The sequence below is a fragment of the Sorex fumeus genome, unplaced genomic scaffold (assembly GCF_029834395.1).
Source record: "Sorex fumeus unplaced genomic scaffold, SorFum_2.1 ptg000069l, whole genome shotgun sequence".
NCBI classification, from domain to species: Eukaryota; Metazoa; Chordata; class Mammalia; order Eulipotyphla; family Soricidae; genus Sorex; species Sorex fumeus.
The window spans coordinates 2,602,038-2,625,444 of NW_026606126.1; positions in this window are offsets into that span (position 1 = coordinate 2,602,038).

Below are 23,407 nucleotides of genomic sequence, written 5' to 3' on the forward strand. Positions count from 1 at the left end.
CAGGGTGAGCTGTGGCCCGGGGCGGGTCCGAGGCCCGGGCCGGGCACGGTGCGGCCTGGGTACGCGGCCCGGCCCTCAGCCTGCGGGTGCTGCGGAGCTAAGCCCCGGGGTCGGTAGAGGCCCGGAGCAGGGCCAGGGCCATGCCTGGCGCGGGGCGGCCCCGGCATGCGGCCCAGCCCTCTGGCCGAGTGGGCTGCGGAGCTAAGCCCCGGGGTGAGCTGTGGCCTGGGGCGGGGCCGAGGCCCGGGCCGGGCGCGGTGCGGCCTGTGTACGCGGCCCGGCCCTCAGCCCGCGGGTGCCGAGGAGCTAAGCCCCGGGGCCTGTAGCGGCCCGGAGCGGGCCGAGGGTCGGGAAGGTAGCGGGGTGGTCTCGGGCGTGCGGTCCTACCCACGGACCACGGGTGCTGCGGAGCTAAGCCCCAGGGTCGGCAGCGGCCCAGAGCGAGGCTGAGTGCCTGACCGGGAGCTGGGCGGCCCAGGCGCATGGCCAGGCTCTCCGTTGGCATGTGCCGTGGAGCTAAGCCCCGGGGTCGGCAGCGGCACGGAGCGCGGCCGAGTGTCGCGACGGGAGCGGGGCAGCCCGGGCACGTGTCCTGGTCTTCCGCCGGCAGGTGCTGCGGAGCTAAGCCCCGGGGTCGGCAGCGCCCCGGAACAGGACCGAGGGCTGGGCAGGGCGCGGGGCAGCCCGGGCGCGCGGCCTGAACCTCCGCTGGTGGGTGCCGCGGAGTTAAGTCCCGGGGTCGGCAGCGGCCCCGAGCGGGGCCGAGGGCTGGGCCGGGCACGGAGCTGCCCGGGCGCGCGGCCCAGTCCTCCATCGGCGGGTGCTGCGGATCTAAGTCCCGGGGTAAGCAGCAGCCCGGAGCGGGACCGAGGTCCGGTCTGGGAGCGGGGCGGCCCGTTCCCACAGCCCGGACCTCGGCCCACTGGTGCCGCGGTGCTTAGCCCCGGTCGGCAGCGGCCCGGAGCGCGGCAGAGTGTCAGGACGGGAGCGGGGCGGCCCTTGCGTGGCCCGGCCCTTTTCCCCCGGGTACGCGGAGCTAAGCCCCGGGGTCGGTAGCGGCCCGGTTCGAGGCCGAGGCCCGGGTCGGGCGTGGTGTGGCCCGGGTACGCGGCCCGGCCCTCGGCCCGCAGGTGCCGCGGAGCTAAGCCCCGGTGTCGGCAGCGGTCCGGAGCGTGGCCAAGGGCCGAGCCGGGCGTGGGCAGCACGGGCGCGCTGCCCAGCCCTCCGCCGACGGATGCCGCAGAGCTAAGCCCCGGGATCGCCAGTGGCCCAGAACGCGGCCGAGGGTCGGGAAGGTAGCGGGGCGGTCTCGGGCGCGCGGCCCTACCCTCGGACCACGGGTGTTGCGGAGCTAAGCCCCGGGGTCAGCAGCAGCCTGGGGCGGGGCCGAGGGCTGGGCCAGGTGCGGGGCGGCCAGGAGCGTGGCCCGGCCCTTGTCCCGCGGGTGCCACGGATCTAAGCCCCGGGGTCGGCCGCGGCCCGGAGCATGTCCGAGGGCCGGGTCGGGCGCGGGGTGGCGCAATCGCAGCCTGACCCTCGGCCCGCGGGTGCCGTGGAGCTAAGCCCAGGGGTCGGCAGTGGCCCGGAGCGGGATCGAGGGCCGTGACGGGCGGGGCCGTTCCGGGCGCGAGGACCGGTTCTCCGCCGGTGGGTCCCGCGGAACTAAGCCCCAGGTTCGGCAGCGGTCTGGAGCGGGGCCGAGGGCTGGCCAGTTGCGGTGCAGCCCGGGCGCGCGGCCAGGCCCTCGGTCCGCGGGTGCCGCAGAGCTAAGCCCCGGAGTCAGTAGCGGCCCGGAGCGCGGCCGAGGGTCCCGACGTGAGAGGAGCAGCCCGGGTCCGTGTCCGGTTCCTACGCCGGCGGGTGCCGCGGAGCTAAGCCCCATGGTCGGCAGCGCCCCGGAGCGGTACCGACGGCCGGTCCAGGCGCGTGGTGGCCCGGGCGCGCAGCCTGGACCTCCGCCGACGGGTGCCATGGAGCTAAGCCCGGGGGTCGGCAGCATCCCGGAGCAGGGCCGATGCCGGGCAGTGCGCGGGGCAGCCCGGGCCCGCGGCCCGGTCCTCCGCCGACGGGTGCCGCGGAGCTAAGCCCCGGGGGTCGGCAGCGAACCGCAACGTGGCCGAGGGTCCCGACGTAAGCGGGGCTGCCCGGGCATGCGGCCCGGTTCTCCGCCCGCGGGTGCCGAGGAGCTAAGCCAAGGGTCGGCAGCGGCCAGGAGCTGGGCCAGGGCTGGGTGGGGCACACGGCGACCCGGCGCTCGGCACGGCCCTTTGCCCCCGAGTGCCGCGTAGCTAAGCCCCGGGGTCGGCTGCGGCCCTGAGCGGGGCCGAGGGCTGGGCCGTGCGCGGTGCGACCCGGGCGCGCGGCACGGCCCTCTGACCTTGAGTGCCGCGGAGCTAAGCCCCGGGTTTGGCAGAAGCCCGGAGCGGGGCCAGGGCCGTGCAGGGCGTGGGGAGGCGCCAGCGCGCGGCCTGGCCCTCCCCCGGCAGGTGCCGCGGAGCTAAGCACCAGGGTCGGCAGCGGCCCGGAGCAGTAACGAGGGCCGGGCCCGGCGCAGGGCGGCCCGGGCGCACGGCCCCGACCTCCGCCGACGGGTGCCGAGGAGCTAAGCCCGGGTGTCGGCAGCGGCCCGTAGCGCGGCCGAGTGTCCCGACGTGAGTGGGGCGTCCCTGGCGCATGGCCCCATCTCTCGGCCCGTGGGTGCCGTGGAGCTAAGCCACGGAGTCGGCAGCGCTCCGGAGCGGGGCCGAGGACCGGGCCGGTCACCGCCGGCACTGGCAAGCGGACTGACCCTCCTTCGGCGGGTGCCGCGGAGCTAAGCCCCGGGATCAGCAACGGCCCGGAGGGGTGCCACGGGGCCCGGCCGGGTGCGGGGCGGCACAGGCATGCGTCCCGGCCCTCGGCAGGCGTGTGCCGCGGACCTAAGCCCCGGGGTCGGCAGCGGCTCGTAGCGGGGCCGAGGGCCGGGACGGGCGCGGGGCTGTCCGGTGCGCGCGGCCCGACCCTCCGCCGCGGGTGCCGCATAGCTAAGCCCCGGGGTCGGCAGCATCCCGGAGCGGGGCCGAGGGCCGTGATGGGTGCGGCCAGCCCAGGCGCGAGGACCGGCACTCCGCCGGTGGGTGCCGCGGAGCTAAGCACCGGGTCGGCAGCCGCACGGAGCGGGGCCGAGGGCCGGGCCGTGCGCAGTGCGGCCGGGGCGCCTGGCCCGGCCCTCGGCCCGCGGGGTGCCGCGTAGCTAAACCCCGGGTTCGGCAGCGTCCCGGAGCGGGGCCAGGGCCGTGCAGGGCGTGGCGCGGCCCGGAGGCGCGGCCGTCCCTCGGCCCGTGTGGTCCACGGAGCTAAGCCCCGGGGTCGGCAGCGGCCCGGAGCGAGGCCGAGGGCTGGGCCCGGCGCTGGGCGGCCTAGGCGCGTGGCTAGGCCTCCGCTGGCATGTGCTGCAGAGGTAAGCCTCGGGGTTGGCAGTGGCCCGGAGGGGGGCCGAGGGCCGAGCCGTGCGCAGGACGGCTCGGGCGCGCGGCCCCATCCTCTGCCGGCGGGTGCCGCGGAGGTAAGCCCCGGGGTTGGGAGCGGCCGGGAGCGGGGCCGAGGGCCGGGCAAGGCGTGGGGCGTTCCAGGTGCGCGGCCCCATCTCTCGGCCCACGGGTGCCGTGGAAATAAGCCGCGGATTCAAGCAGCGCCCCGGAGCGGGGCCAAGGGCAAGGCCGGTCGCCGCCGGCCCTGGCATGCGGACTGACCCTCCGTTGGCGGGTACCGCAGAGCTAAGCCCCGGGTTCGTCAGCAACCTGAGTGGGGCCATGGCCGGGTCAGGAGCGGGGCCTCCCTGGCTCGCGGCCAGGCCCTCGGCCCGTGGGTGCCGCGGAGCTAAGCCCCGGGGTCGGCAGCGGCCCGGAGCGGTGCCTCGGGGCCCGGCCGGCTGCGGGGCGGCACTGGCGCGCGGCCCTGCCCTCGGCTGGTGTGTGCCGTGGAGCTAAGCCCCGAGGTCGACAGCGGCCCGGAGCCGGGCCGAGGGCTGGGACGGGCGCGGGTTGGCCTGGGCGTGCGGCCCAGTCCTCCGCTGTTGTATGCCGGGAGCTAAGCCCCGGGGTCGGCAGTGGCCCAGAGCGTGGCCGAGGGACGGTCCGGGCGTGGGGCCGCCAAAGCGCATGGCCCAGCCCTCGGCCCGCTGGTGCCACGGAGGTAAGCCCCGGGGTCGGCAGCGGCCCGGAGCGGGGCCGAGGGCCCAGCCGGGCGTGGGGCTGCCAGGGCGCGCGGTCCAACCCTCCGCCGGCGGGGTGCCGCAGTGCTAAGCCATGGGGTCTGCAGCGGCCGGGAGCGGGGCCAAAGGCCGGGCCGGTCGCGGGACGGCCCAGGCACGCAGCCCCGTCCTCCGCCAGCGGGTGCCGCGGAGGTAAGCCCCGTTGTCCGGAGCGGCCATGAGCGGGGCCGAGGACCGTACAATGCATGCAGCGGCCACGGCGCGCGTCCCCATCTCTCGGACCGAGGGTGCCGCAGAGCTAAGCCCCGGGGTCGGCAGCACCCAGGAGCGGGGCTGAAGGCCGGGACGGTCACGGCCAGCCCTGGCACGTGGACTGACCCTCCGTTGGCATGTATCGCAGAGCTAAGCCCCGGGTTCTTCCGCGGCCCAGAGCGGGGCCATGGCCGGGATGGGAGCGGGGCCCACCCGGTGCGTGGCTGGGCCCTCGGCCTGCGGGTGCCGCGGAGCTAAGCCCGGGTTCGGCAGTGGTTCGGAGCGGTACTTCGGGCCCGGACGGGTGGATGGCGGCACCGTCGCGCGACTCGGCCCTCGGCCGGCAGGTGCCGCGGAGCTAAGTCCCGGGGTCAGCAGCAGCCCTGAATGGGGTCGAGGGCCAAGTCGTGCGCAGGGTGGCCCGGGCTCGCGGCCTGGCCCTCCGCCGACGGGTGCCTCGGAGTTAAGCCCAAGGGTCGGCATCGGCCCGGAGCGCGGCCGAGGGTCCCGACGCGAGCGGGGCAGCCCGGGCCCATGTCCCGGTCCTCCGCCGGCTTGTGCTGCGGAGCTAAGCCCCGGGGTCGGCAGCGCCCAGGAACGAGACCGAGGGCCGGGCAGGGCGCGGGGTGGCCCGGGCGCGCAGCCCAGATCTCCACCGATGGGTGCCACGGAGCTAAGCCCATGGGTCGACAGCGGCCCGGAGCAGGGACGAGGTCCGGTGCGGGAGCGGGGTGGCCCGTTCGCATAGCCCGGACCTCGGCCCACTTGTTCTGCGGTGCTTAGCCCCGGTCGGCAGTGGCCCGGAGCGCGGCAGAGTGTCAGGACGGGAGCGGGGCGGCCCGTGCGCGCGGCCCGACCCTTTTCCCGTGGGTGCGGCGGAGCTAAGCCCCGGGGTCGGTAGCGGCCCGGAGCAGGGCCAGGGCCGTGCCTGGCGTGGGGCGGCCCCGGCGCGTGGCCTGGCCCTCTGGACGAGTGGGCTGCGGAGCTAAGCCCCGGGGTCTGCAGCAGCCCGGGGTGAGGCCAAGGGCCGGGCCGGGCGCTGGGCGGCCCGGGCGCGTGGCCAGGCCCTCCGCTGGCGGGTGCCACGGAGCTAAGCACCGGTGTCAGCAGTGGTCCGGAGCGTGGCCGAGGGACGAGCCGGGCGCGGGCAGCCCGGGCGCACGTCCCACCCTCCGCCGACGGATGCCGCAGAGGTAAGCCCCGGGATCGCCAGCAACCCAGAACGTGGCCGAGGGTCGGGATGGTAGTGGGGCGATCTCGTTCGCGCGGCCCTACCCTCGGACCACAGGTGCTGTGGAGCTAAGCCCCGGGGTCAGCAGCAGCCTGGGGCGGGGCCGAGGGCCGGGCCAGGCGCGGGGCGGCCCCGGCGCTCGGCCATTCCCTCGGCCCGCGTGGGCCACGGAGCTAAGCCCGGGGTCGGCAGCGGACCGTAGCGGGTCCAGGGCCGGGCGGGGCGCGCGGCGACCCCGGCGCGCGGCACGGCCCTTTGCCCATGTGTGCCGCGGTGCTAAGCCCCGGGGTCGGCAGTGGCCCGGATCGGGTCCGAGGGCTGGGCTAGTTGCGGTGCTGCCCAGGCGCGCGGCCCGGCCCTTGGCCTGCGGGTGCCACGGAGCTAAGCCCCGGGGTCGGTAGCAGCCCGGAGCGCGGCCGAGGGTCCCGACTTGAGAGGGGCAGCCCGGGTCCGTGTCCTGGTCCTCCGCCGGCGGGTGCCGCGGAGCTAAGCGCCAGGGTCGGCAGCGCCCCGGAGCGGGACCGAGGGCCGGCCCGGGCACGGGGTGGTCCAGGCGCGTGGCCTGGACCTCCGCCGATGGGTGCCGAGGAGCTAAGCCCAGGGTCGGCAGCGTCCTGGAGCAGGGCCGAGGCTGGGCAGTGCGCGGGGCAGCCCGGGAGCGCGGCCCGGTCCTCCGCCGACGGGTGCCGCGGAGCTAAGCCTGGGGGTCAGCAGCAAACCACAGCGCGGCCGAGGGTCCCGATGTAAGCTGCGCGGCCCAGGCAGGCGGCCTGGTCCTCCGACGGTGCGTGCCGAGGAGCTAAGCCCAGGGTTGGCAGCGGCCCGGAGCGGGGCCAGGGCCGGGTGGGCCGTGCGGCACAGCCCTTTGCCCCCGTGTGCCGCGTAGCTAAGCCCCGGGGTTGGCAGCGGCACGGAGCGGGGCCAGGGCCGTGCAGGGCGCAGGGCGGCCCCACTGCGTGGCCCTGCCCTCCCCCGGCGGGTGCCGCGGAGCTAAGCCCCAGGGTCGGCAGCGGCCCGGAGCGGGAACGAGGGCCGGGCCCGGCGCAGGGCGGCCCGGGCGCACGGCCTGGACCTCCGCCGACGTGTGCCGCCGAGCTAAGCCCGGGTGTCGGCTGCGACCCGCAGCACGGCCGAGGGTCCTGACGGGAGCGGTGCGTCCCGGGCGTGCGGCCCCATCTCTCGGCCCACGGGTGCCGTGGAGTTAAGCCGCGGGGTCGGCAGCGCCCCGGAGCGGGGCCGAGGGCTGGGCCGGTCATCGCTGGCCCTGGAAAGCGGACTGACCCTCCTTCAGCGGGTGCCACAGAGCTAAGACCCGGGATCGGCAACGGCCCGAGGGGTGCCGCGGGGCCCGGCAGGGTGCGTGGCGGTACAGGCGCGCGGCCCGGCCCTCGGCAGGCATGTGCCACGGAGCTAAGCCCCAGGGTCGGCAGCGGCTCGGAGCGGCACCGAGGGCCGGGACGGGCGCGGGGCTGCCCGGGCGCGCGGCCCGACCCTCCGCCGCGGGTGCCGCATAGCTAAGCCCCGGGGACGGCAGCGGCCCGGAACGGGGCCGAGGACCGTGACGGGCGCGGCCGGCCCGGGCACGAGGACCGGCACTCCGCCGGTGGGTGCCGAGGAGCTAAGCCAAGAGTCAGCAGCGGCCCGGAGCGGGGCAAGGGCTGGGTGGGGTGCGCGGCGGCCCTGGCGCGCGGCACGGCCCTTTGCCCCCGTGTGCTGCGTAGCTAAGCCCCGGGGTCAGCAACGGCCCTGAGCGGGGCCGAGGGCTGGGCCGTGCGCAGTGAGACCCGGGCGCGCGGCACGGCCCTCGGGCCTTGGGTGCCGCGGAGCTAAGCCCCGGCGTTGGCAGCGGCCCGGAGCGGGGCCAGGGCCGTGCAGGGCATGGAGAGGCGCCAGCACGTGGCCTGGCCCTCCCCCGGCGGGTGCCACGGAGCTAAGCCACAGGGTCGGAAGCGGCCCGGAGCGTGAACGAGGGCCGGGTCCGGCGCAGGGCGGCCCGGGTGCAGGGCCCCGACCTCCGCCGATGGGTACCGCGGAGATAAGCCCGGGTGTCAGCAGCGGCCCGCAGCGCGGCCGAGTGTCCCGAAGTGACCGGGGCGTCCCTGGCACGCAGCCCCGTCTCTCGGCCCACAGGTGCCGTGGAGCTAAGCCACGGGGTCGGCAGCGCCCCGGAGCGGGGCCGAGGGCCGGGCCGGTCTCCGCCGGCCCTGGCAAGTGGACTGACCCTCCTTCGGTGGGTGCCGCTGAGCTAAGCCCCGGGATCAGCAACGGCCCGGAGGGGTGCCACGGGGCACGGCAGGGTGCGGGGCGGCACAGGCATGCGGCCCGGCCCTCGGCAGGCGTGTGCCACGGAGCTAAGCCCCGGGATTGGCAGCGGCTCGGAGCGGGGCCGAGGGCTGGGCCAGTTGCGGTGCGGCCCGCGTGCGCGGCCTGGCCCTCGGCCCGCGGGTGCCGCGGAGCTAAGCCCCGGGGGTCAGCAGCGGCCCGGAGCAGGGCCGAGGGCCGGGCAGTGAGCGGGGCAGCCAGGGCGCGCGGCTCGGTCCTCCGCCGGCGGGTGCCACGGAGTTAAGCCCCGGGGTCGGCAGCGGCCCCGAGCGGGGCCGAGGGCCGGGCAGGGCGCAGAGCAGCCCATGCGCGCGGGCCAGTTCTCCATCGGCGGGTGCCTCGGAGCTAAGTCCCGGGGTCGCAGCAGCCCGGAGCGGGGACGAGGTCCAGTCTGGGCGCGGGGCGGCCCGTTCGCACAGCCCGGACCTCGGCCCACTGGTGCCGCGGTGCTTAGCCCCGGTCAGCAGCGGCCTGGAGCGCGGCCGAATGTTAGGACGGGAGCCGGGCGGCCCGTGCGCGCAGCCCAGCCCTTTTCCCGCGGGTGCCGCGGAGCTAAGCCCGGGGGTCGGCAGCATCCCGGAGCAGGGCCGATGCCGGGCAGTGCGCGGAGCAGCCCGGGCGCGCGGCCCGGTCCTCCGCCGACGGGTGCTGCGGAGCTAAGCCCCGGGGGTCGGCAGCGAACCGCAGCGTGGCCGAGGGTCCCGACATAAGCGGGGCAGCCCGGGCATGTGGCCCAGTTCTCCGCCGGCGGGTGCCGAGGAGCTAAGCCAAGGGTCGGCAGCGGCCAGGAGCGGGGCAAGGGCTGGGTGGGGTGCGCGGTGGCCCCGGCGCGCGGCACAGCCCTTTGCCCCCGTGTGCTGCGTAGTTAAGCCCCGGGGTTGGCTACGGCCCTGAGCGGGGCCGAGGGCTGGGCCGTGCGCGGTGCGACCCGGGCGCGCGGCACGGCCCTCTGGCCTTGGGTGCCGCGGAGCTAAGCCCCGGCGTTGGCAGCGGCCCGGAGCGGGGCCAGGGCCGTGCAGGGCGCGGGGAGGCGCCAGCGAGCGGCCTGGACCTCCGCCGACGGGTGCCGTGGAGCTAAGCCCGGGGGTCGGCAGTGTCCCGGAGCAGGGCCGATGCCGAGCAGTGCGAGGAGCAGCCCGGGCGCGCGGCCCGGTCCTCCACCGACGGGTGCCGCGGAGCTAAGCCCCGGGGGTCGGCAGCGAACCACAGTGTGGCCGAGGGTCCAGAAATAAGCGGGGCGGCCCGGGCATGTGGCCCGGTTCTCCGCCGGCGGGTGCCGAGGTGCTAAGCCAAGGGTCGGCAGCAGCCAGGAGCGAGGCAAGGGCTGGGTGGGGTGCGCAGCGGCCCCGGTGCGCGGCACAGCCCTTTGCCCCCGTGTGCTGCGTAGCTAAGCCCCGGGGTCGGCTACGGCCCTGAGCGGGGCCGAGGGCTGGGCCGTGCGCGGTGTGACCCGGGCGCGCGGCCCGACCCTCCGCCACGGGTGCCGCATAGCTAAGCCCCGGGGTCGGCAGCGGCCCAGAACGGGGCCGAGGACCGTGACGGGCGCGGCCGGCCCGGGCACGAAGACCGGCACTCCGCCGGCGGGTGCCGAGGAGCTAAGCCAAGGGTCGGCAGCGGCCAGGAGCGGGGCAAGGGCTGGGTGGGGTGCGCGGCGGCCCCGGCGTGCGGCACGGCCCTTTGCCCCCGTGTGCTGCGTAGCTAAGCCCCGGGGTCAGCAACGGCCCTGAGCGGGGCCGAGGGCTGGGCCGTGCGCGGTGCGACCCAGGCGCGCGGCACGGCCCTCGGGCCTTGGGTGCCGCGGAGCTAAGCCCCGGCGTTGGCAGCGGCCTGGAGCGGGGCCAGGGCCATGCAGGGCATGGAGAGGCACCAGCGCGTGGCCTGGCCCTCCCCCGGCGGGTGCCACGGAGCTAAGCCACAGGGTCGGCAGCGGTCCGGAGCGGGAATGAGGGCCGGACCCGGCGCAGGGCGGCCTGGGTGCAGGGCCCCGACCTCTGCCGACGGGTACCGCGGAGATAAGCCCGGGTGTCGGCAGCGGCCCGCAGCGCGGCCGAGTGTCCCAACGTGAGTGTGGCGTCCCTGGCTCGCAGCCCCGTCTCTCGGCCCACAGGTGCCGTGGAGCTAAGGCACGGGGTCGGCAGCGCCCCGGAGCGGGGCCGAGGGCCGGGCCGGTCTCCGCCGGCCCTGGCAAGTGGACTGACTCTCCTTCGGTGGGTGCCGCTGAGCTAAGCCCCGGGATCAGCAACGGCCCGGAGGGGTGCCACGGGGCACGGCAGGGTGCGGGGCGGCACAGGCGTGCGGCCCGGCCCTCGGCAGGCGTGTGCCACGGAGCTAAGCCCCGGGATCGGCAGCGGCTCGGAGCGGGGCCGAGGGCTGGGCCAGTTGCGGTGCGGCCCGCGTGCGCGGCCTGGCCCTCGGCCCGCGGGTGCTGCGGAGCAAAGCCCCGGGGGTCGGCAGCGGCCCGGAGCAGGGCCGAGGGCCGGGCAGTGAGCGGGGCAGCCAGGGCGCGCGGCTCGGTCCTCCGCCGGAGGGTGACACGGAGTTAAGCCTCGGGGTCGGCAGCGGCCCGGAGCGGGGACGAGGTCCTGTCTTGGCGCGGGGCGGCCCATTCGCACAGCCCGGACCTCGGCCCACTGGTGCCGCAGTGCTTAGCCCCGGTCAGCAGCGGCCTGGAGCGCGGCCGAATGACAGGACAGGAGCCGGGCGGCCCATGCGCGCAGCCCGGCCCTTATCCCGCGGGTGCCGCGGAGCTAAGCCCTGGGGTCGGCAGCGCCCCAGAGCGGGACCGAGGGCCGGGCCGGGCACGGGGCTGCCCGGGTGCGCGGCCTGGACCTCCGCCGACGGGTGCCGTGGAGCTAAGCCTGGGGGCTTAGCTCCCAGTCGGCAGCATCCCGGAGCAGGGCCGATGCCGGGCAGTGCGCGGAGCAGCCCGGGCGCGCGGCCCGGTCCTCCGCCTACGGGTGCTGCGGAGCTAAGCCCCGGGGGTCGGCAGCGAACCGCAGCGTGGCCGAGGGTCCCGACATAAGCGGGGCGGCCCGGGCATGCGGCCCGGTTCTCCGCCGGCGGGTGCTGAGGAGCTAAGCCAAGGGTCGGCAGCGGCCAGGAGCAGGGCAAGGGCTGGGTGGGGTGCGAGGCGGCCCCGGCGCGCGGCACAGCCCTTTGCCCCCGTGTGCTGCGTAGCTAAGCCCCGGGGTCGGCTACGGCCCTGAGCGGGGCCGAGGGCTGGGCCGTGCGTGGTGCGACCCGGGCACGCGGCACGGCCCTCTGGCCTTGGGTGCCACGGAGCTAAGCCCCGGCGTTGGCAGCGGCCCGGAGCGGGGCCAGGGCCGTGCAGGGCGCGGGGAGGCGCCAGCGAGCGGCCTGGACCTCCGCCGACGGGTGCCGTGGAGCTAAGCCCGGGGGTTGGCAGTGTCCCGGAGCAGGGCCGATGCCGGGCAGTGCGAGGAGCAGCCCGGGCGCGCGGCCCGGTCCTCCACTGACGGGTGCCGCGGAGCTAAGCCCCGGGGGTCGGCAGCGAACCGCAGTGTGGCCGAGGGTCCCGACATAAGCGAAGCGGCCCGGGAATGCGGCCCGGTTCTCCGCCGGCGGGTACCGAGGTGCTAAGCCAAGGGTCGGCAGCGGCCAGGAGCGGGTTAAGGGCTGGGTGGTGTGCGCGGTGGCCCCGGCGCGTGGCACGGCCCTTTAACCCCGTGTGCTGCGTAGCTAAGCCCCGGGGTCGGCTACGGCCCTGAGTGGGGCCGAGGGCTGTGCCGTGCACGGTGCGACCCGGGCACGCGGCACGGCCCTCGGGCCTTGGGTGCCGTGGAGCTAAGCCCCAGGGTCGGCAGCGGCCCGGAGCGGGAACGAGGGCCGGGCCCGGCGCAGGGCTGCCCGGGTGCAGGGCCCCGACCTCCGCCGACGGATACCGCGGAGCTACGCCCGGGTGTCGGCAGCGGCCCGCAGCGCGGCCGAGTGTCCCGACGTGAGCGGGGCGTCCCTGGCGTGCGGCCCCATCTCTCGGCCCGCGGGTGCGTGGAGCTAAGCCACGGGGTCGGCAGCGCCCCGGAGCAGGGCCGACGGCCGGGCCGGTCGCCGCCGGCCCTGGCAAGTGGACTGACCCTCCTTCGGAGGGTGCCGCTGAGCTAAGCCCTAGGATCAGCAACGGCCCGGAGGGGTGCCACGGGGCCTAGCAGGGTGCGGGGTGGCACAGGCGTGCGGCCCGGCCCTCGGCAGGCGTGTGCCGCGGAGCTAAGCCCCGGGGTCAGCAGTGGCTCGGAGCGGGGCCGAGCGCTGGGCCAGTTGCGGTGCGGCCCGCGCGTGCGGCCTGGCCCTCAGCCCGCGGTTGCCGCGGAGCTAAGCCCCGGGGGTCGGCAGCGGCCCGGAGCAGGGCCGAGGGCTGGGCAGTGCGTGGGGCAGCCAGGGCGCGCGGCCCGGTCCTCCGCCGGTGGGTGCCACGGAGTTAAGCCCCGGGGTAGGCAGCGGCCCTGAGCGGGGCCAAGGGCCGGGCCGGGCGCGGAGAAGCCCGTGCGCGCGGCCCAGTTCGCCATCGGCGGGTGCCTCGGAGCTAAGTCCCGGGGTTGGCAGCAGCCCGGAGCGGGGACGAGGTCCTGTCCTGGCGTGGGGCACCCCGATCGCATACCCCGGACCTCGGCCCACTGGTGCCGCGGTGCTTAGCCCCGGTCAGCAGTGGCCTGGAGCGCGCCCGAGTGTCAGGACGGGAGCCGGGCGGCCCATGCGCGCAGCCCGGCCCTTTTCCCGCGGGTGCCGCGGAGCTAAGCCCCGGGGTCGGCAGCGCCCCGGAGCGGGACCGAGGGCCGGGTCGGGCGCGGGGCAGCCTGGGCACGCAGCCTGGACCTCCGCCGATGGGTGCCGTGGAGCTAAGCCCGGGGGTCGGCAGTGTCCCGGAGCAGGGCCGATGCCGGGCAGTGCGAGGAGCAGCCTGGGCGCGCGGCCCGGTCCTCCACCGACGGGTGCCGCGGAGCTAAGCCCCGGGGGTCGGCAGCGAACTGCAGCGTGGCCGACGGTCCCGACATAAGTGAGGAGGCCCGGGCATGTGGCCCGGTTCTCCGCCGGCGGGTGCCGAGGAGCTAAGACAAGGGTCGGCAGCGGCCAGGAGTGGGGTAAGGGCTGGGTGGGGTGCGCAGTGGCCCCGGTGCGCGGCACGGCCCTTTACCCCCGTGTGCTGCATAGCTAAGCCCCGGGGTCGGCTACGGCCCTGAGCGGGACCGAGGGCTGTGCCGTGCGCGGTGCGACCCGGGCGCGCGGCACGGCCCTCGGGCCTTGGGTGCTGCGGAGCTAAGCCCCGGCGTTGGCAGCGGCCCGGAGCGGGGCCAGGGCCATGCAGGGCGCGGGGAGGCGCCAGCGCGTGGCCTGGCCCTCCCCCGCGGGTGCCACGGAGCTAAGCCCCAGGGTCGGCAGCGGCCCGGAGCGGGAACGAGGGCCGGGCCCGGTGCAGGGCTGCCCGGGTGCAGGGCCCCGACCTCCGCCGACGGGTACCGCGGAGCTACGCCCGGGTGTCGTCAGCGGCCCACAGCGCGGCCGAGTGTCCCGACGTGAGCGGGGCGTCCCTGGCGTGCGGCCCCATCTCTCGGCCCGCGGGTGCCGTGGAGCTAAGGCACGGGGTCGGCAGCGCCCCGGAGCAGGGCCGAGGGCCGGGCCGGTCGCCACCGGCCCTGGCAAGTGGACTGACCCTCCTTCGGAGGGTGCCACTGAGCTAAGCCCTGGGATCAGCAACGGCCCGGAGGGGTGCCTCGGGGCCCGGCTGGGTGCGGGGCGACACAGACGTGCGGCCCGGCCCTCGGCAGGCATGTGCCGTGGAGCTAAGCCCCGGGGTCGGCAGCGGCTCAGAGCGGGGCCGAGGTCTGGGCCAGTTGCGGTGCGGCCCGCGCGCGCGGCCCGGCCCTCGGCCCGCTGGTGCCACGGAGCTAAGCCCCGGGGATCGGCAGCGGCCCGGATTGGGGCCAGGGCCGGGTGGGGCGCGCGCCGGCCCCGGCGCGCCGCACCGCCCTTTGCCCCCGTGTGCCGTGTAGCTAAGCCTCGGGGTCGGCTGCGGCCCTGAGCGGGGCCGAGGGCTGGGCCGTGCATGGTGCGACCCGGGCGCGTGGCACGGCCCTCGGGCCTTGGGTGCCGCGGAGCTAAGCCCGGGATGGGTAGCGGCCCGGAGCGCGGCCGAGGGTCCCGACGTGAGAGGGGCAGCCCGGGTCGGTGTCCTGGTCCTCCGCTGGCGGGTGTCGCGGAGCTTAGCCCCGGGGTCGGCAGCGCCCCGGAGCGGGACCGAGGGCCGGGCCGGGCGCGGGGCGGCCCGGGTGCGCGGCCTGGACCTCCGCCGACGGGTGTCGTGGAGCAAAGCCCGGGGGTCGGCAGCGTCCCGGAGCAGGGCTGATGCCGGTCAGTGCGCGGGGCAGCCCGGGCGTGTGGCCCGGTCCTCCGCCGACGGGTGCCGCGGAGCTAAGCCCGGGGGTCGGCAGCGGCCTGGAGTGGGGCCAGGGCCGGGTGGGGCGCGCGGCGGCCCCGGCGCGCGGCACAGCCCTTTGCTCCCGTGTGCCGCGTAGCTAAGCCTCGGGGTCGGCTGCAGCCCTGAGTGGGGCCGAGTGCTGGGCCGTGCGCGGTGAGACCCGGGCGCACGGCACGGCCCTCGGGCCTTGGGTGCCGCGGAGTTAAGCCCCGGGGTTGGGAGCGGCCCGGAGCGGGTCCAGGCCCGTGCAGGGCGCGGGGCGGCACCAGCGCGCGGCCTGGCCCTCCCCCGGCGGGTGCCGCGGAGCTAAGCCTCAGGGTCGGCAGCGGCCCGGAACGGGAACGAGGGCCGGGCTCGGTGCAGGGCGGCCCGGGCGCACGGCCCGGACCTCCGCTGACCGGTGCCGCGGAGCTAAGACTGGGTGTCGGCAGCGGCCCGCAGCGCAGCCCAGGGTCCCAACGGAGCGGAGAGTCCCAGACGCGCGACCCCATCTCTTGGCCCGCGGGTGCCGCGTAGCTAAGCCCCGGGATCGGCAACGGCCCGGAGGGGTGCCGGGGGCCCAGCCGGGTGCGGGGCGGCACAGGCGTGCGGCCCGGCCCTTGGCAGGCGTGTGCCGCGGAGCTAAGTCCCGGGGCCGGCAGCAGCTCGGAGCGGGGCCGAGGACCGGGACCGGCGCGGGGCTGCCCAGGCGCGCGGCCCGACCCTCCGCCGCGGGTGCCGCGTAGCTAAGCCCCGGGGTCGGCTGCGGCCCGGAGCCGGGCCGAGGGCCGTGACGGGCGTGGCCAGCCCAGGCACGAGGACCGGCACACCGCCGGTGGATTCCGCGGAGCTAAGCCCCGGGTCGCCAGCGGCCAGGAGCGGGGCCATGGCCGGGCAGGGCTCGCGGCGGCCCGGGCGGGCGGCACGGTCCTTTGCCCGCCTGTGCCGCGGAGCTAAGCCTCGGGGTCGGACGCGGCCCGCAGCGGGGCCGAGGGCCGGGCCGTGCGCGGTGCAGCTGGGGGCGCGGCCCGGCCCTCGGCCCGCGGGTGCCGTGTAGCTAAGCCCCGGGGTCAGCAGCGTCCCTGAGCGGGACCAGGGCCGTGCAGGGCGCGGCGCGGCCCGGAGGCGCGGCCCGTCCCTCGGCCCGTGTGGTCCGCGGAGCTAAGCCCCGGGGTCGGCAGCGGCCCGGAGCGAGGCCGAGAGCCGGGCCAGGCGCTGGGCGGCCCAGGCGTGTGGCTAGGCTCTCCGCTGGCATGTGCTGCAGAGCTTAGCCTCGGGCTTGGCCGCGGCCCGGAGGGGGGCCGAGGGCCGAGCAGGGCGCGGGACGGCCTGGGCGCGCGGCCGCATCCTCCGCCGGCGGGTGCCGCGGAGGTAAGCCCCAGGGTTGGGAGCGGCCGGGAGCGGGGCCGAGGGCAGGGCAAGGGGTGGGGGGTTCCGGGTGTGCGGCCCCATCTCTCGGTCCACGGGTGCCATGGAAATAAGCCGCGGGTTCGGCAGCGCCCCGGAGCGGGGCCGAGGGCAAGGCCGGTCGCCGCCGGCCCTGGCACGTGGAATGACCCTCTGTCGGCGGGTACCGCAGAGCTAAGCCCCGGGTTCGGCAGCAACCCGGAGCAATGCCTCGGGGCCCGGCCAGCTGCCGGGCGGTACTGGCGCGCGGCCTGGCCCTCGGCTGGTGTGTGCCGCGGAGCTAAACCCCGAGGTCGACAGCGGCCCAGAGCCGGGCCGAGGGCTGAGACGGGCGCGGGTTGGCCTGGGCGCGCGGCCCAGTCCTCTGCCGTTGTGTGCCGCGGAGCTAAGCCCCCGGGTCGGCAGCGGCCCGGAGCCGGGCCGACGGACGGTTTGGACGCGGGGCGGCCCAGGCGCATGGCCCGGCCTTCGGCCCGCTGGTGCCACGGAGCTAAGTCCCGGGGTCGGCAGCGGCCCGGAGAGGGGCCAAGGGCCCAGCCGGGCGTGGGGCAGCCGGGGCGCGCGGTCCAGCCCTCCGCCGGCGGGTGCCGCAGAGCTAAGCTATGGGGTCTGCAGCGGCCGGGAGCGGGGCCGAAGGCCTGGCCGGGCGCTGGACGGCCCAGGAGCGCGGCCTCGTCCTCCGCCGGCGGGTGCTGCGGAGGTAAGCCCCAGGGTCCGGAGCGGCCATGAGCGGGGCCGATACTGGAAAATGCATGCAGCGGCCCGGGTGTGCGGCCCCATCTCTCGAACCGAGGGTGCCGCGGAGCTAAGTCCCGGGGTCGGCGGTGCCCAGGAGCGGGGCCGAGGGCCGGGACGGTCATGGCCAGCCCTGGCATGTGGACTGACCCTCCGTTGGCGGGTACCGCACAGCTAAGCCCCGGGTTCGTCACCGGTCCAGAGCGGGGCCATGGCCGGGATGGGCGCGGGGCCCACCCGGCGCGCGGCCAGGCCCTCGTCCTGTGGGTGCCGCGGAGCTAAGCCCGGGTTCTGCAGCGGTCCGGAGCAGTACCGCGGGTCCGGACGGGTGTATGGCGGCACAGTCGTGCGGCTCGGCCCTAGGCTGGTGGGTGCCGCAGAGCTAAGTCCCGGGGTCAGCAGCGGCCCTAGGTGGGGCTGAGGTTCGGGCCAGGCGCGGGGTGGCCCAGGCGCGCGGCCCGGCCTTCCACCTTACAGGTGCTGCTGGGCTAAGCCCTGGGGTCGGCAGCGGCCCTGAATGGGGCCGAGGGCCAGGTCGTGCGCGGGGTGGCCCGGGTTCACGGCCTGGCCCTCCGCCGACGGGTGCCTCGGAGTTAAGCCCAAGGGTCGGCAGCGGCCCGGACCACGGTCGAGGGTCCCGACGCGAGCGGGGCAGCCCGGGCCCGTGTCCCGGTCCTCCTCCGGCGTGTGCTGCGGAGCTAAGCCCCCGGGTCGGCAGCGCACCGGAGCGGGACTGAGGGCCGGGCAGGGTGCGGGGCAGCCCGGGCGCGTGTCCCGGACCTCTGCCGAAGGGTGCCGCGGAGCTAAGCCCGGGGGTCGGCAGTGGCCTGGAGCTTGGACGAGGGCCAGACAGTGCGCGGGGCAGCCCGGGCGCGCGGCCCGGCCCTCCGCTGGCGGGTGCCGCGGAGTTAAGCCCCGGGGTCGGCAGAGGCCCCAGCAGGGCCAAGGGCCGGGCCGGGTGCGGAGCAGCCCGGGTGTGTGGCCCGGTCCTCCATCGGCGGGTGCCGCGTAGCTAAGTCCCGGGGTCGGAAGCAGCCTGGAGTGGGGCCGATGTCCGGTCCAGGCGTGGAGCGGCCCATTCGCACAGCCCGGACCTCGGCCCACTGGTGCCGCGGTGCTTAGCCCCGGTTGGCAGCGGCCCGGAGCGTGGCCGAGTGTCAGGACGGGAGTGGGGCGGCCAGTGCGCGGGGCCCGGACCTTTTCCTGCGGGTGCCGCGGAGCTAAGCCCCGGGGTCGGCAGCGGCCCGGAGCGCGGCCGAGGGTCCCGACGCGAGAGGGGTTGCCCGGGTCCGTGTCCTGGTCCTCCGCCAGCGGGTGCCGTGAAGCTAAGCCCCGGGGTCGGCAGCGCCCCGGAGCGGGACCGAGGGCCCGGCGGGGTGTGGGGCAGCCCGGGCGCACGACCTGGACCTCCGCCGACGGGTGCCATGGAGCTAAGCCCGGGGGTCGGCAGCGGCCCGGAGCAGGGCCGAGGCCGGGCAGTGCGCGTGGCAGCCCGGGCGCGCGGCCCGGTCCTCCGCCGGCGGGTGCCACGGAGTTAAGCCCCGGGGTCGGCAGCGGCCCAGAGTGGGGCCGCGGGACGGGCCGTGCGCAGAGCAGCCCGGGCGCGCGGCCCGGATCTCCATCGGCGGGTGCCGCGGAGCTAAGCCCCGGGGTGGGCAGCGGCCCGGAGCGAGGCCGAAGGCCGGGCCTGGCGCTGGGCGGCCCATGTGTGTGGCCAGGCCCTCCGCTGGCGTGTGCCGCGGAGCTAAGCCCCGGGGTCGGCAGCAGCCCGGAGTGAGACCAAGGGCTGGGCCGGGCGCGGGGCAGCCCAGGCGCTCGGCCCGGCCCTCCACCGGCGAGTGCCGCAGAGCTATGCCCCGGGGTCGGCAGCGTGCTGGAGCAGGGCCGAGGCCTGGGCCGTGCGCCTGATGGACTGGACGCGCGGCCACATCCTCCGCCGGTTGGTGCCGCAGACGTAAGCCCCGGAGTCGGGAACGGCCGGGAGCGTGGTCGAGGGCCGGGAAGGCGCGGTGCGGCCGGGCGCGCGGCCCCATCTCTCAGCCCGCGGGTGCCATCGGCCCGCTAGTGCCGCGGAGCTAAGCCCCGGGGTCGGCAGGGGCCCAGAGTGTGGCCATGGCCGGCACGGGAACGGGGCCCCACCAGCTCGCGGCCCGGCCATCAGCCCGCGGGTGCCGCAGAGCTAAGCCCCCGGGTCGGCAGCGGCCTGGAGCGCTGCCGTGGGGCCCGGCCGGGTGCGGGGCGGCACATTGGCGTGGCCCGGCCCTCGGCCGGCGGGCGCTGCGGAAAAAAGCCCTGGGGTCGGCAGCGGCCCGGAGCGTGGCCGAGTGGTGGGCCAGGCGCGGGTCGGCCCAGGCGTGCGGCCCGGCCCTCCGCCGTTGTGTGCCGCGGAGCTACGCCCCTGGGTCGGCAGCGGCCCGGAGCGTGGCCGAGTGCCGTGCCGGGTGCTGGGCGGTCCGGGCACGTGGCCAGGCCCTCCGCCGGCGGGTGCCGCGGATCTCAGCTCCGGGGTTGGCAGCGGCCCGGAGAAGGGCCACGGGCCAGACTGGGCGCGGTGCGGCCAGGGCGCGCAACACTGCCCTCGGCCCGCGGTTGCGCCAGAGCTAAGCCCTGGGGTGGGCAGCGGCCCGGAGCGGGGCTGTGGGCCAGGCGGGGCGCGGGGCAGCACGGGCTCTCGGCCCGGCCCTCCACTGGCGGGTGCCGCAGACCTAACCCCGGGGTTGGCATCGGCCCAGAGCGGGGAGGAGGCCGTGGCGGGCACGGTCGAGACAAGAGCGTCCCAGCCCTCCACCGACGGGTGCTGCGGAGCTATGCCCCAGGATAGGCAGCAGCCCGGAGCGGGGCCGCAGGCCGTACCGGGCGCGGGGCGGCTTGGGCGCGGGGCCCGGACCTCAGGCCGCTGGTGCCGCGGATCTAAGCCCTGCGGTCCGCAGTTGCCCGGAAAGGGGCCGATGGCTCTGGCGGGCGCGGCCGACTGGGCGCGCGTTCCGGCCCTCCACCGATGGGTGCTGCGGAGCTAAGTACCGGGGTCGGCAGCGGCCCGGAGCGGGGCCAGGACCGGGACGGGCACGGTGTAGCCCCAGCACGTGGTACAGCCCTCGGCCCGCGTGTGCCCTCCAACAGCGGGTGCCGCAGACCTAAGCCCCAGGGTCGGCAGCGGCCCAGAGCGGGGAGGAGGGCCGTGGCGGGCGCGGCTGACCCAGTTGCGCGTCCCAGCCCTCCACCAACTGGTGCTGCGGAACTAAGCCCCGGGGTAGGCAGCGGCCCGGAGCGGGGCTGATGGCCGTGGCGGGCGTGGCCGACCTGGGGGCGAGGACCAGCCCTCCACCGGGGGGTGACGTGGAGCTAAGGACCGGGGTCGGCAGCGGCCAGGAGCGGGGCCAGGGCCGAGCCGGGCGCGGGGCGGCCCCGGCACGCGGCCCGTCCCTCGGACCGTGTGGTCCGCGGAGCTAAGCCCCGGAGTCGTCAGCGGCTCAGAGCGGGGTCGAGGGCTGTGCCGGGACAGGGCGGCCCGGGCGCTTAGCCCGGCCCTCCACCAGCCGGTGCCTCTGTGCTAAGGCCCGGCGTCAGCAGCGACCCATAGCGGGGACGAGGCCGGGCCGGGCGCAGGGCGGCCCGGCGCGTGTCCCAGCATTTCGCCGGGATTGCCAGGAGCTAATCCCCGGGGTCATCAGCTACCCGGAGAGGGGCCGAGGGCCGGGTCGGGCGCGGGGTGGCACCGGCGCGCGACCCTTCCCTCGGCCCACGTGGGCCGCGGAGCTAAGCCCCGGTGTCGGCAGCGACCCGGAGCGAGGACGAGGGTCGGGCTGGACGCTGGGCGGCCCAGGCACGCGGCCCTTCCCTCGGCTTGCGGGTATCGTGGAGCTAAGCCCCGCCTGGGGTCGGTAACGGCACGGAGGGAGGCCGAGGGCCGGGCCAGGCGCTGGGCAGCCGATGTGTGTGGCCAGGCCCTCCGCTGGCGTGTGCTGCAGAGCTAAGCCCTGGGGTCGGCAGCGGCCCGGAGCGAGGACAAAGGCCGGGCCTGGCGCTGGGCGGCCCATGTGTGTGGCCAGGCCCTCAGCTGGCGTGTGCCGCGGAGCTAAGCCCCGGGGTCGGCAGCAGCCCGGAGCACGACCAAGGACTGGGCCGGGCGCGGGGCAGCCCAGGCGCTCGGCCCGGCCCTCCACCGGCGAGTGCTGCAGAGCTATGCCCCGGGGTTGGCAGCGTGCTGGAGCGGGGCCGAGGCCCGGGCCGTGCGCCTGACGGACCGGGGCGCGCGGCCACATCCTCCGCCGGTGGGTGCCGTGGAGGTAAGCCCCGGGGTCGGGAATGGCCGGGTGCGGGGTCGAGGGCCGGGAAGACGCGGTGCGGCCGGGCGCGCGGCCCCATCTCTCGGCCCGCGGGTGCCATCGGCCCGCTAGTGCCGTGGAGCTAAGCCCTGGGATCGGCAGTGGCCCGGAGTGTAGCCATGGCCGGGACGGGAACGGGGCCCCACCAGCTCGCGGCCCGGCCATCGGCCCGCGGGTGCCGCAGAGCTAAGCCCCGGGGTCGGCAGCGGCCTGGAGCGGTGCCGTGGGGCACGGCCGGGTGCGGGGCGGCACATTGGCGTGGCCCGGCCCTCGGCCGGCGGGTGCTGCGGAAAAAAGCCCTGGGGTCGGCAGCGGCCCGGAGCGTGGCCGAGGGGTGGGCCAGGTGCGGGTCGGCCCGGGCGTGCGGCCCGGCCCTCCTCCGTTGTGTACCCCGGAGCTACGCCACTGGGTCGGCAGCGGCCCGGAGCGTGGCCGAGTGCCGTACCAGGTGCTGGGCAGTCCGGGCACGTGGCCAGGCCCTCCGCCGGCGGGTGCCGCGGAGCTCAGCCCCAGGGTCGGCAGCGGCCCGGAGAAGGGCCACGGGCCAGACTGGGCACGGCGCGGGCAGGGCGCACGACACTGCCCTCGGCCCACGGTTGCGGCGGAGCTAAGCCCCGGGGTGGGCAGCGGCACAGAGCGGGGCCGTGGGCCGGGCGGGCCACGGGGCAGCACGGGCTCTCGGCCCGGCCCTCTACCGGCGGGTGCCACAGACCTAAGCCCCGGGGTTGGCAGCGGCACAGAGCGGGGAGGAGGGCCGTGGCAGGCACGGTCGACACAAGAGCGTCTCAGCCCCCTCCACCGATGGGTGCTGTGGAGCTAAGCCCCAGGTTAGGCAGCAGCCCGGAGCGGGGCAAGGGCCGTACCGGGCGTGGGGCGGCTTGGGCGCGGGGCCCGGACCTCGGCCCGCTGGTGCCGCGGAGCTAAGCCCTGCGGTCGGCAGTTGCCCGGACAGGGGCCGATGGCTTTGGCGGGCGCGGCCGACCAGGCGCGCGTTCCGGCCCTCCACCGATGGGTGCTGCGGAGCTAAGTACCGGGGTCGGCAGCGGCCCGGAGCGGGGCCAGGACCGGGACGGGCACGATGTAGCCCCAGCGCGTGGCACAGCCCTCGGCCCGTGTGTGCCGCGGATCTATGTCCCGGGGTTTGCAGCGACCCGGAGCGTGGCCGAGGGCCGGGCCGGGCGTGCGGCCCGGCCCTCCACCGGCGGGTGCCACAGAGCTAAGCACCGGGGTCGGCAGCGGCCCAGAGTGGGTAGGAGGGCCGTGGCGGGCGCGGCTGACCCAGGTGCGCGTCCTGGCCCTCCACCGACGGGTGCTGCGGAGCTAAGCCCTGAGGTAGGCAGCGGCCCGGAGCGCAGCCAATGGCCGTGGCGGGCACAGCCGACCCAGGCGCGAAGACCGGCCCTCCGCCGTTGGTTGCCGCGGAGCTAAGACCCGGGGTCGTCAGTGGCCAGGAGCGGGGCCAAGGCCGAGCTGGGCGCGGGGCGGCCCTGGCACGCAGCCCGTCCCTCGGACCACGTGGTCCGCGGAGCTAAGCCCCAGGATCTTCAGTGGCTCGGAGTGGAGCCGCGGGCCAGGCCGGGGCGGGGCGGCCTGGGCGCTCGGCCCGGTCCTCCACTGGCGGGTGCCGCAGTGCTAAGACACGAGGGTCGGGCCGGGCGCAGGGCCGCCCGATGGCGCGGTCCAGCCCTCGGCCTGCGGGTGCCGGAGAGCTAAGCCCAGGGGTCGGCTGTGGCCTGGAGCAGGGCCGAAGGCCGAGAAGGCCGCGGGGAGTCCCGGGCTCGCGGCCCCGCCCTCGGTTCCAGGGTTCCTCGGAGCTAAGATTCGGGGTCGGCAGCGGCCCGGAGTGGGGCCGAGGGCCGGACCCGGCGCAGCCAGCCCATGCGTGTGGACCAGCCCTCCGCCAGCGGGTGTCACGGAGCTAAGCCCCAGGGTTGGCAGCGGCCCGGAGGAGAGTCGAGGGCCGGACAGGGAGCTGGGTAGCCCGGGCGCGCGGCCCGGCCCTCGGTCCGCGGGTGCCGTGAAGCTAAGCCCAGGGGTCGGCAGTGGCCCAGAGCAGGGCCTAGGACCTGGCCGGGCGCGGCCGGCCCGGGCGCGCGGACTGGCCCTCTGCCGGCAGGTGCCGCGGAGCTAAGCCCCATGGTGCGCAGCGTCCCGGAGCGGGGACGAGGGCAGGGCCGGGCGCGGTCGGGCCGGGCACACAGACCGGCCTTCAGCTGGCGGGTGCCACGGAGCTAAGCCCCGGGGTCGGCAGCGTCCCGGAGCGGGCCCGAGGGCCGGGCCTGGCGCTGGGCGGTCGGGCGCGCGGCCCGGCCCTCCGCCGGCGGGTGCCGTGGAGCTAAGCCCCGGGGTGGGCAGCGGCCCGGAGCGAGGCCTAGGGCCGGGACGTGCTCAGGGCGGCCTGGGACCCGAGGCCCGGTCCTCCGTCGGCGGGTGCCGCGGAGCTAAGCCCCGGGGTCGGCAGCGGCCCAGAGCAGGGGCCGAGGGCCGGGCAGGGAGCGGGGCAGCCCGGTCGCGCGGCCCGGCCCTCAGTCTGC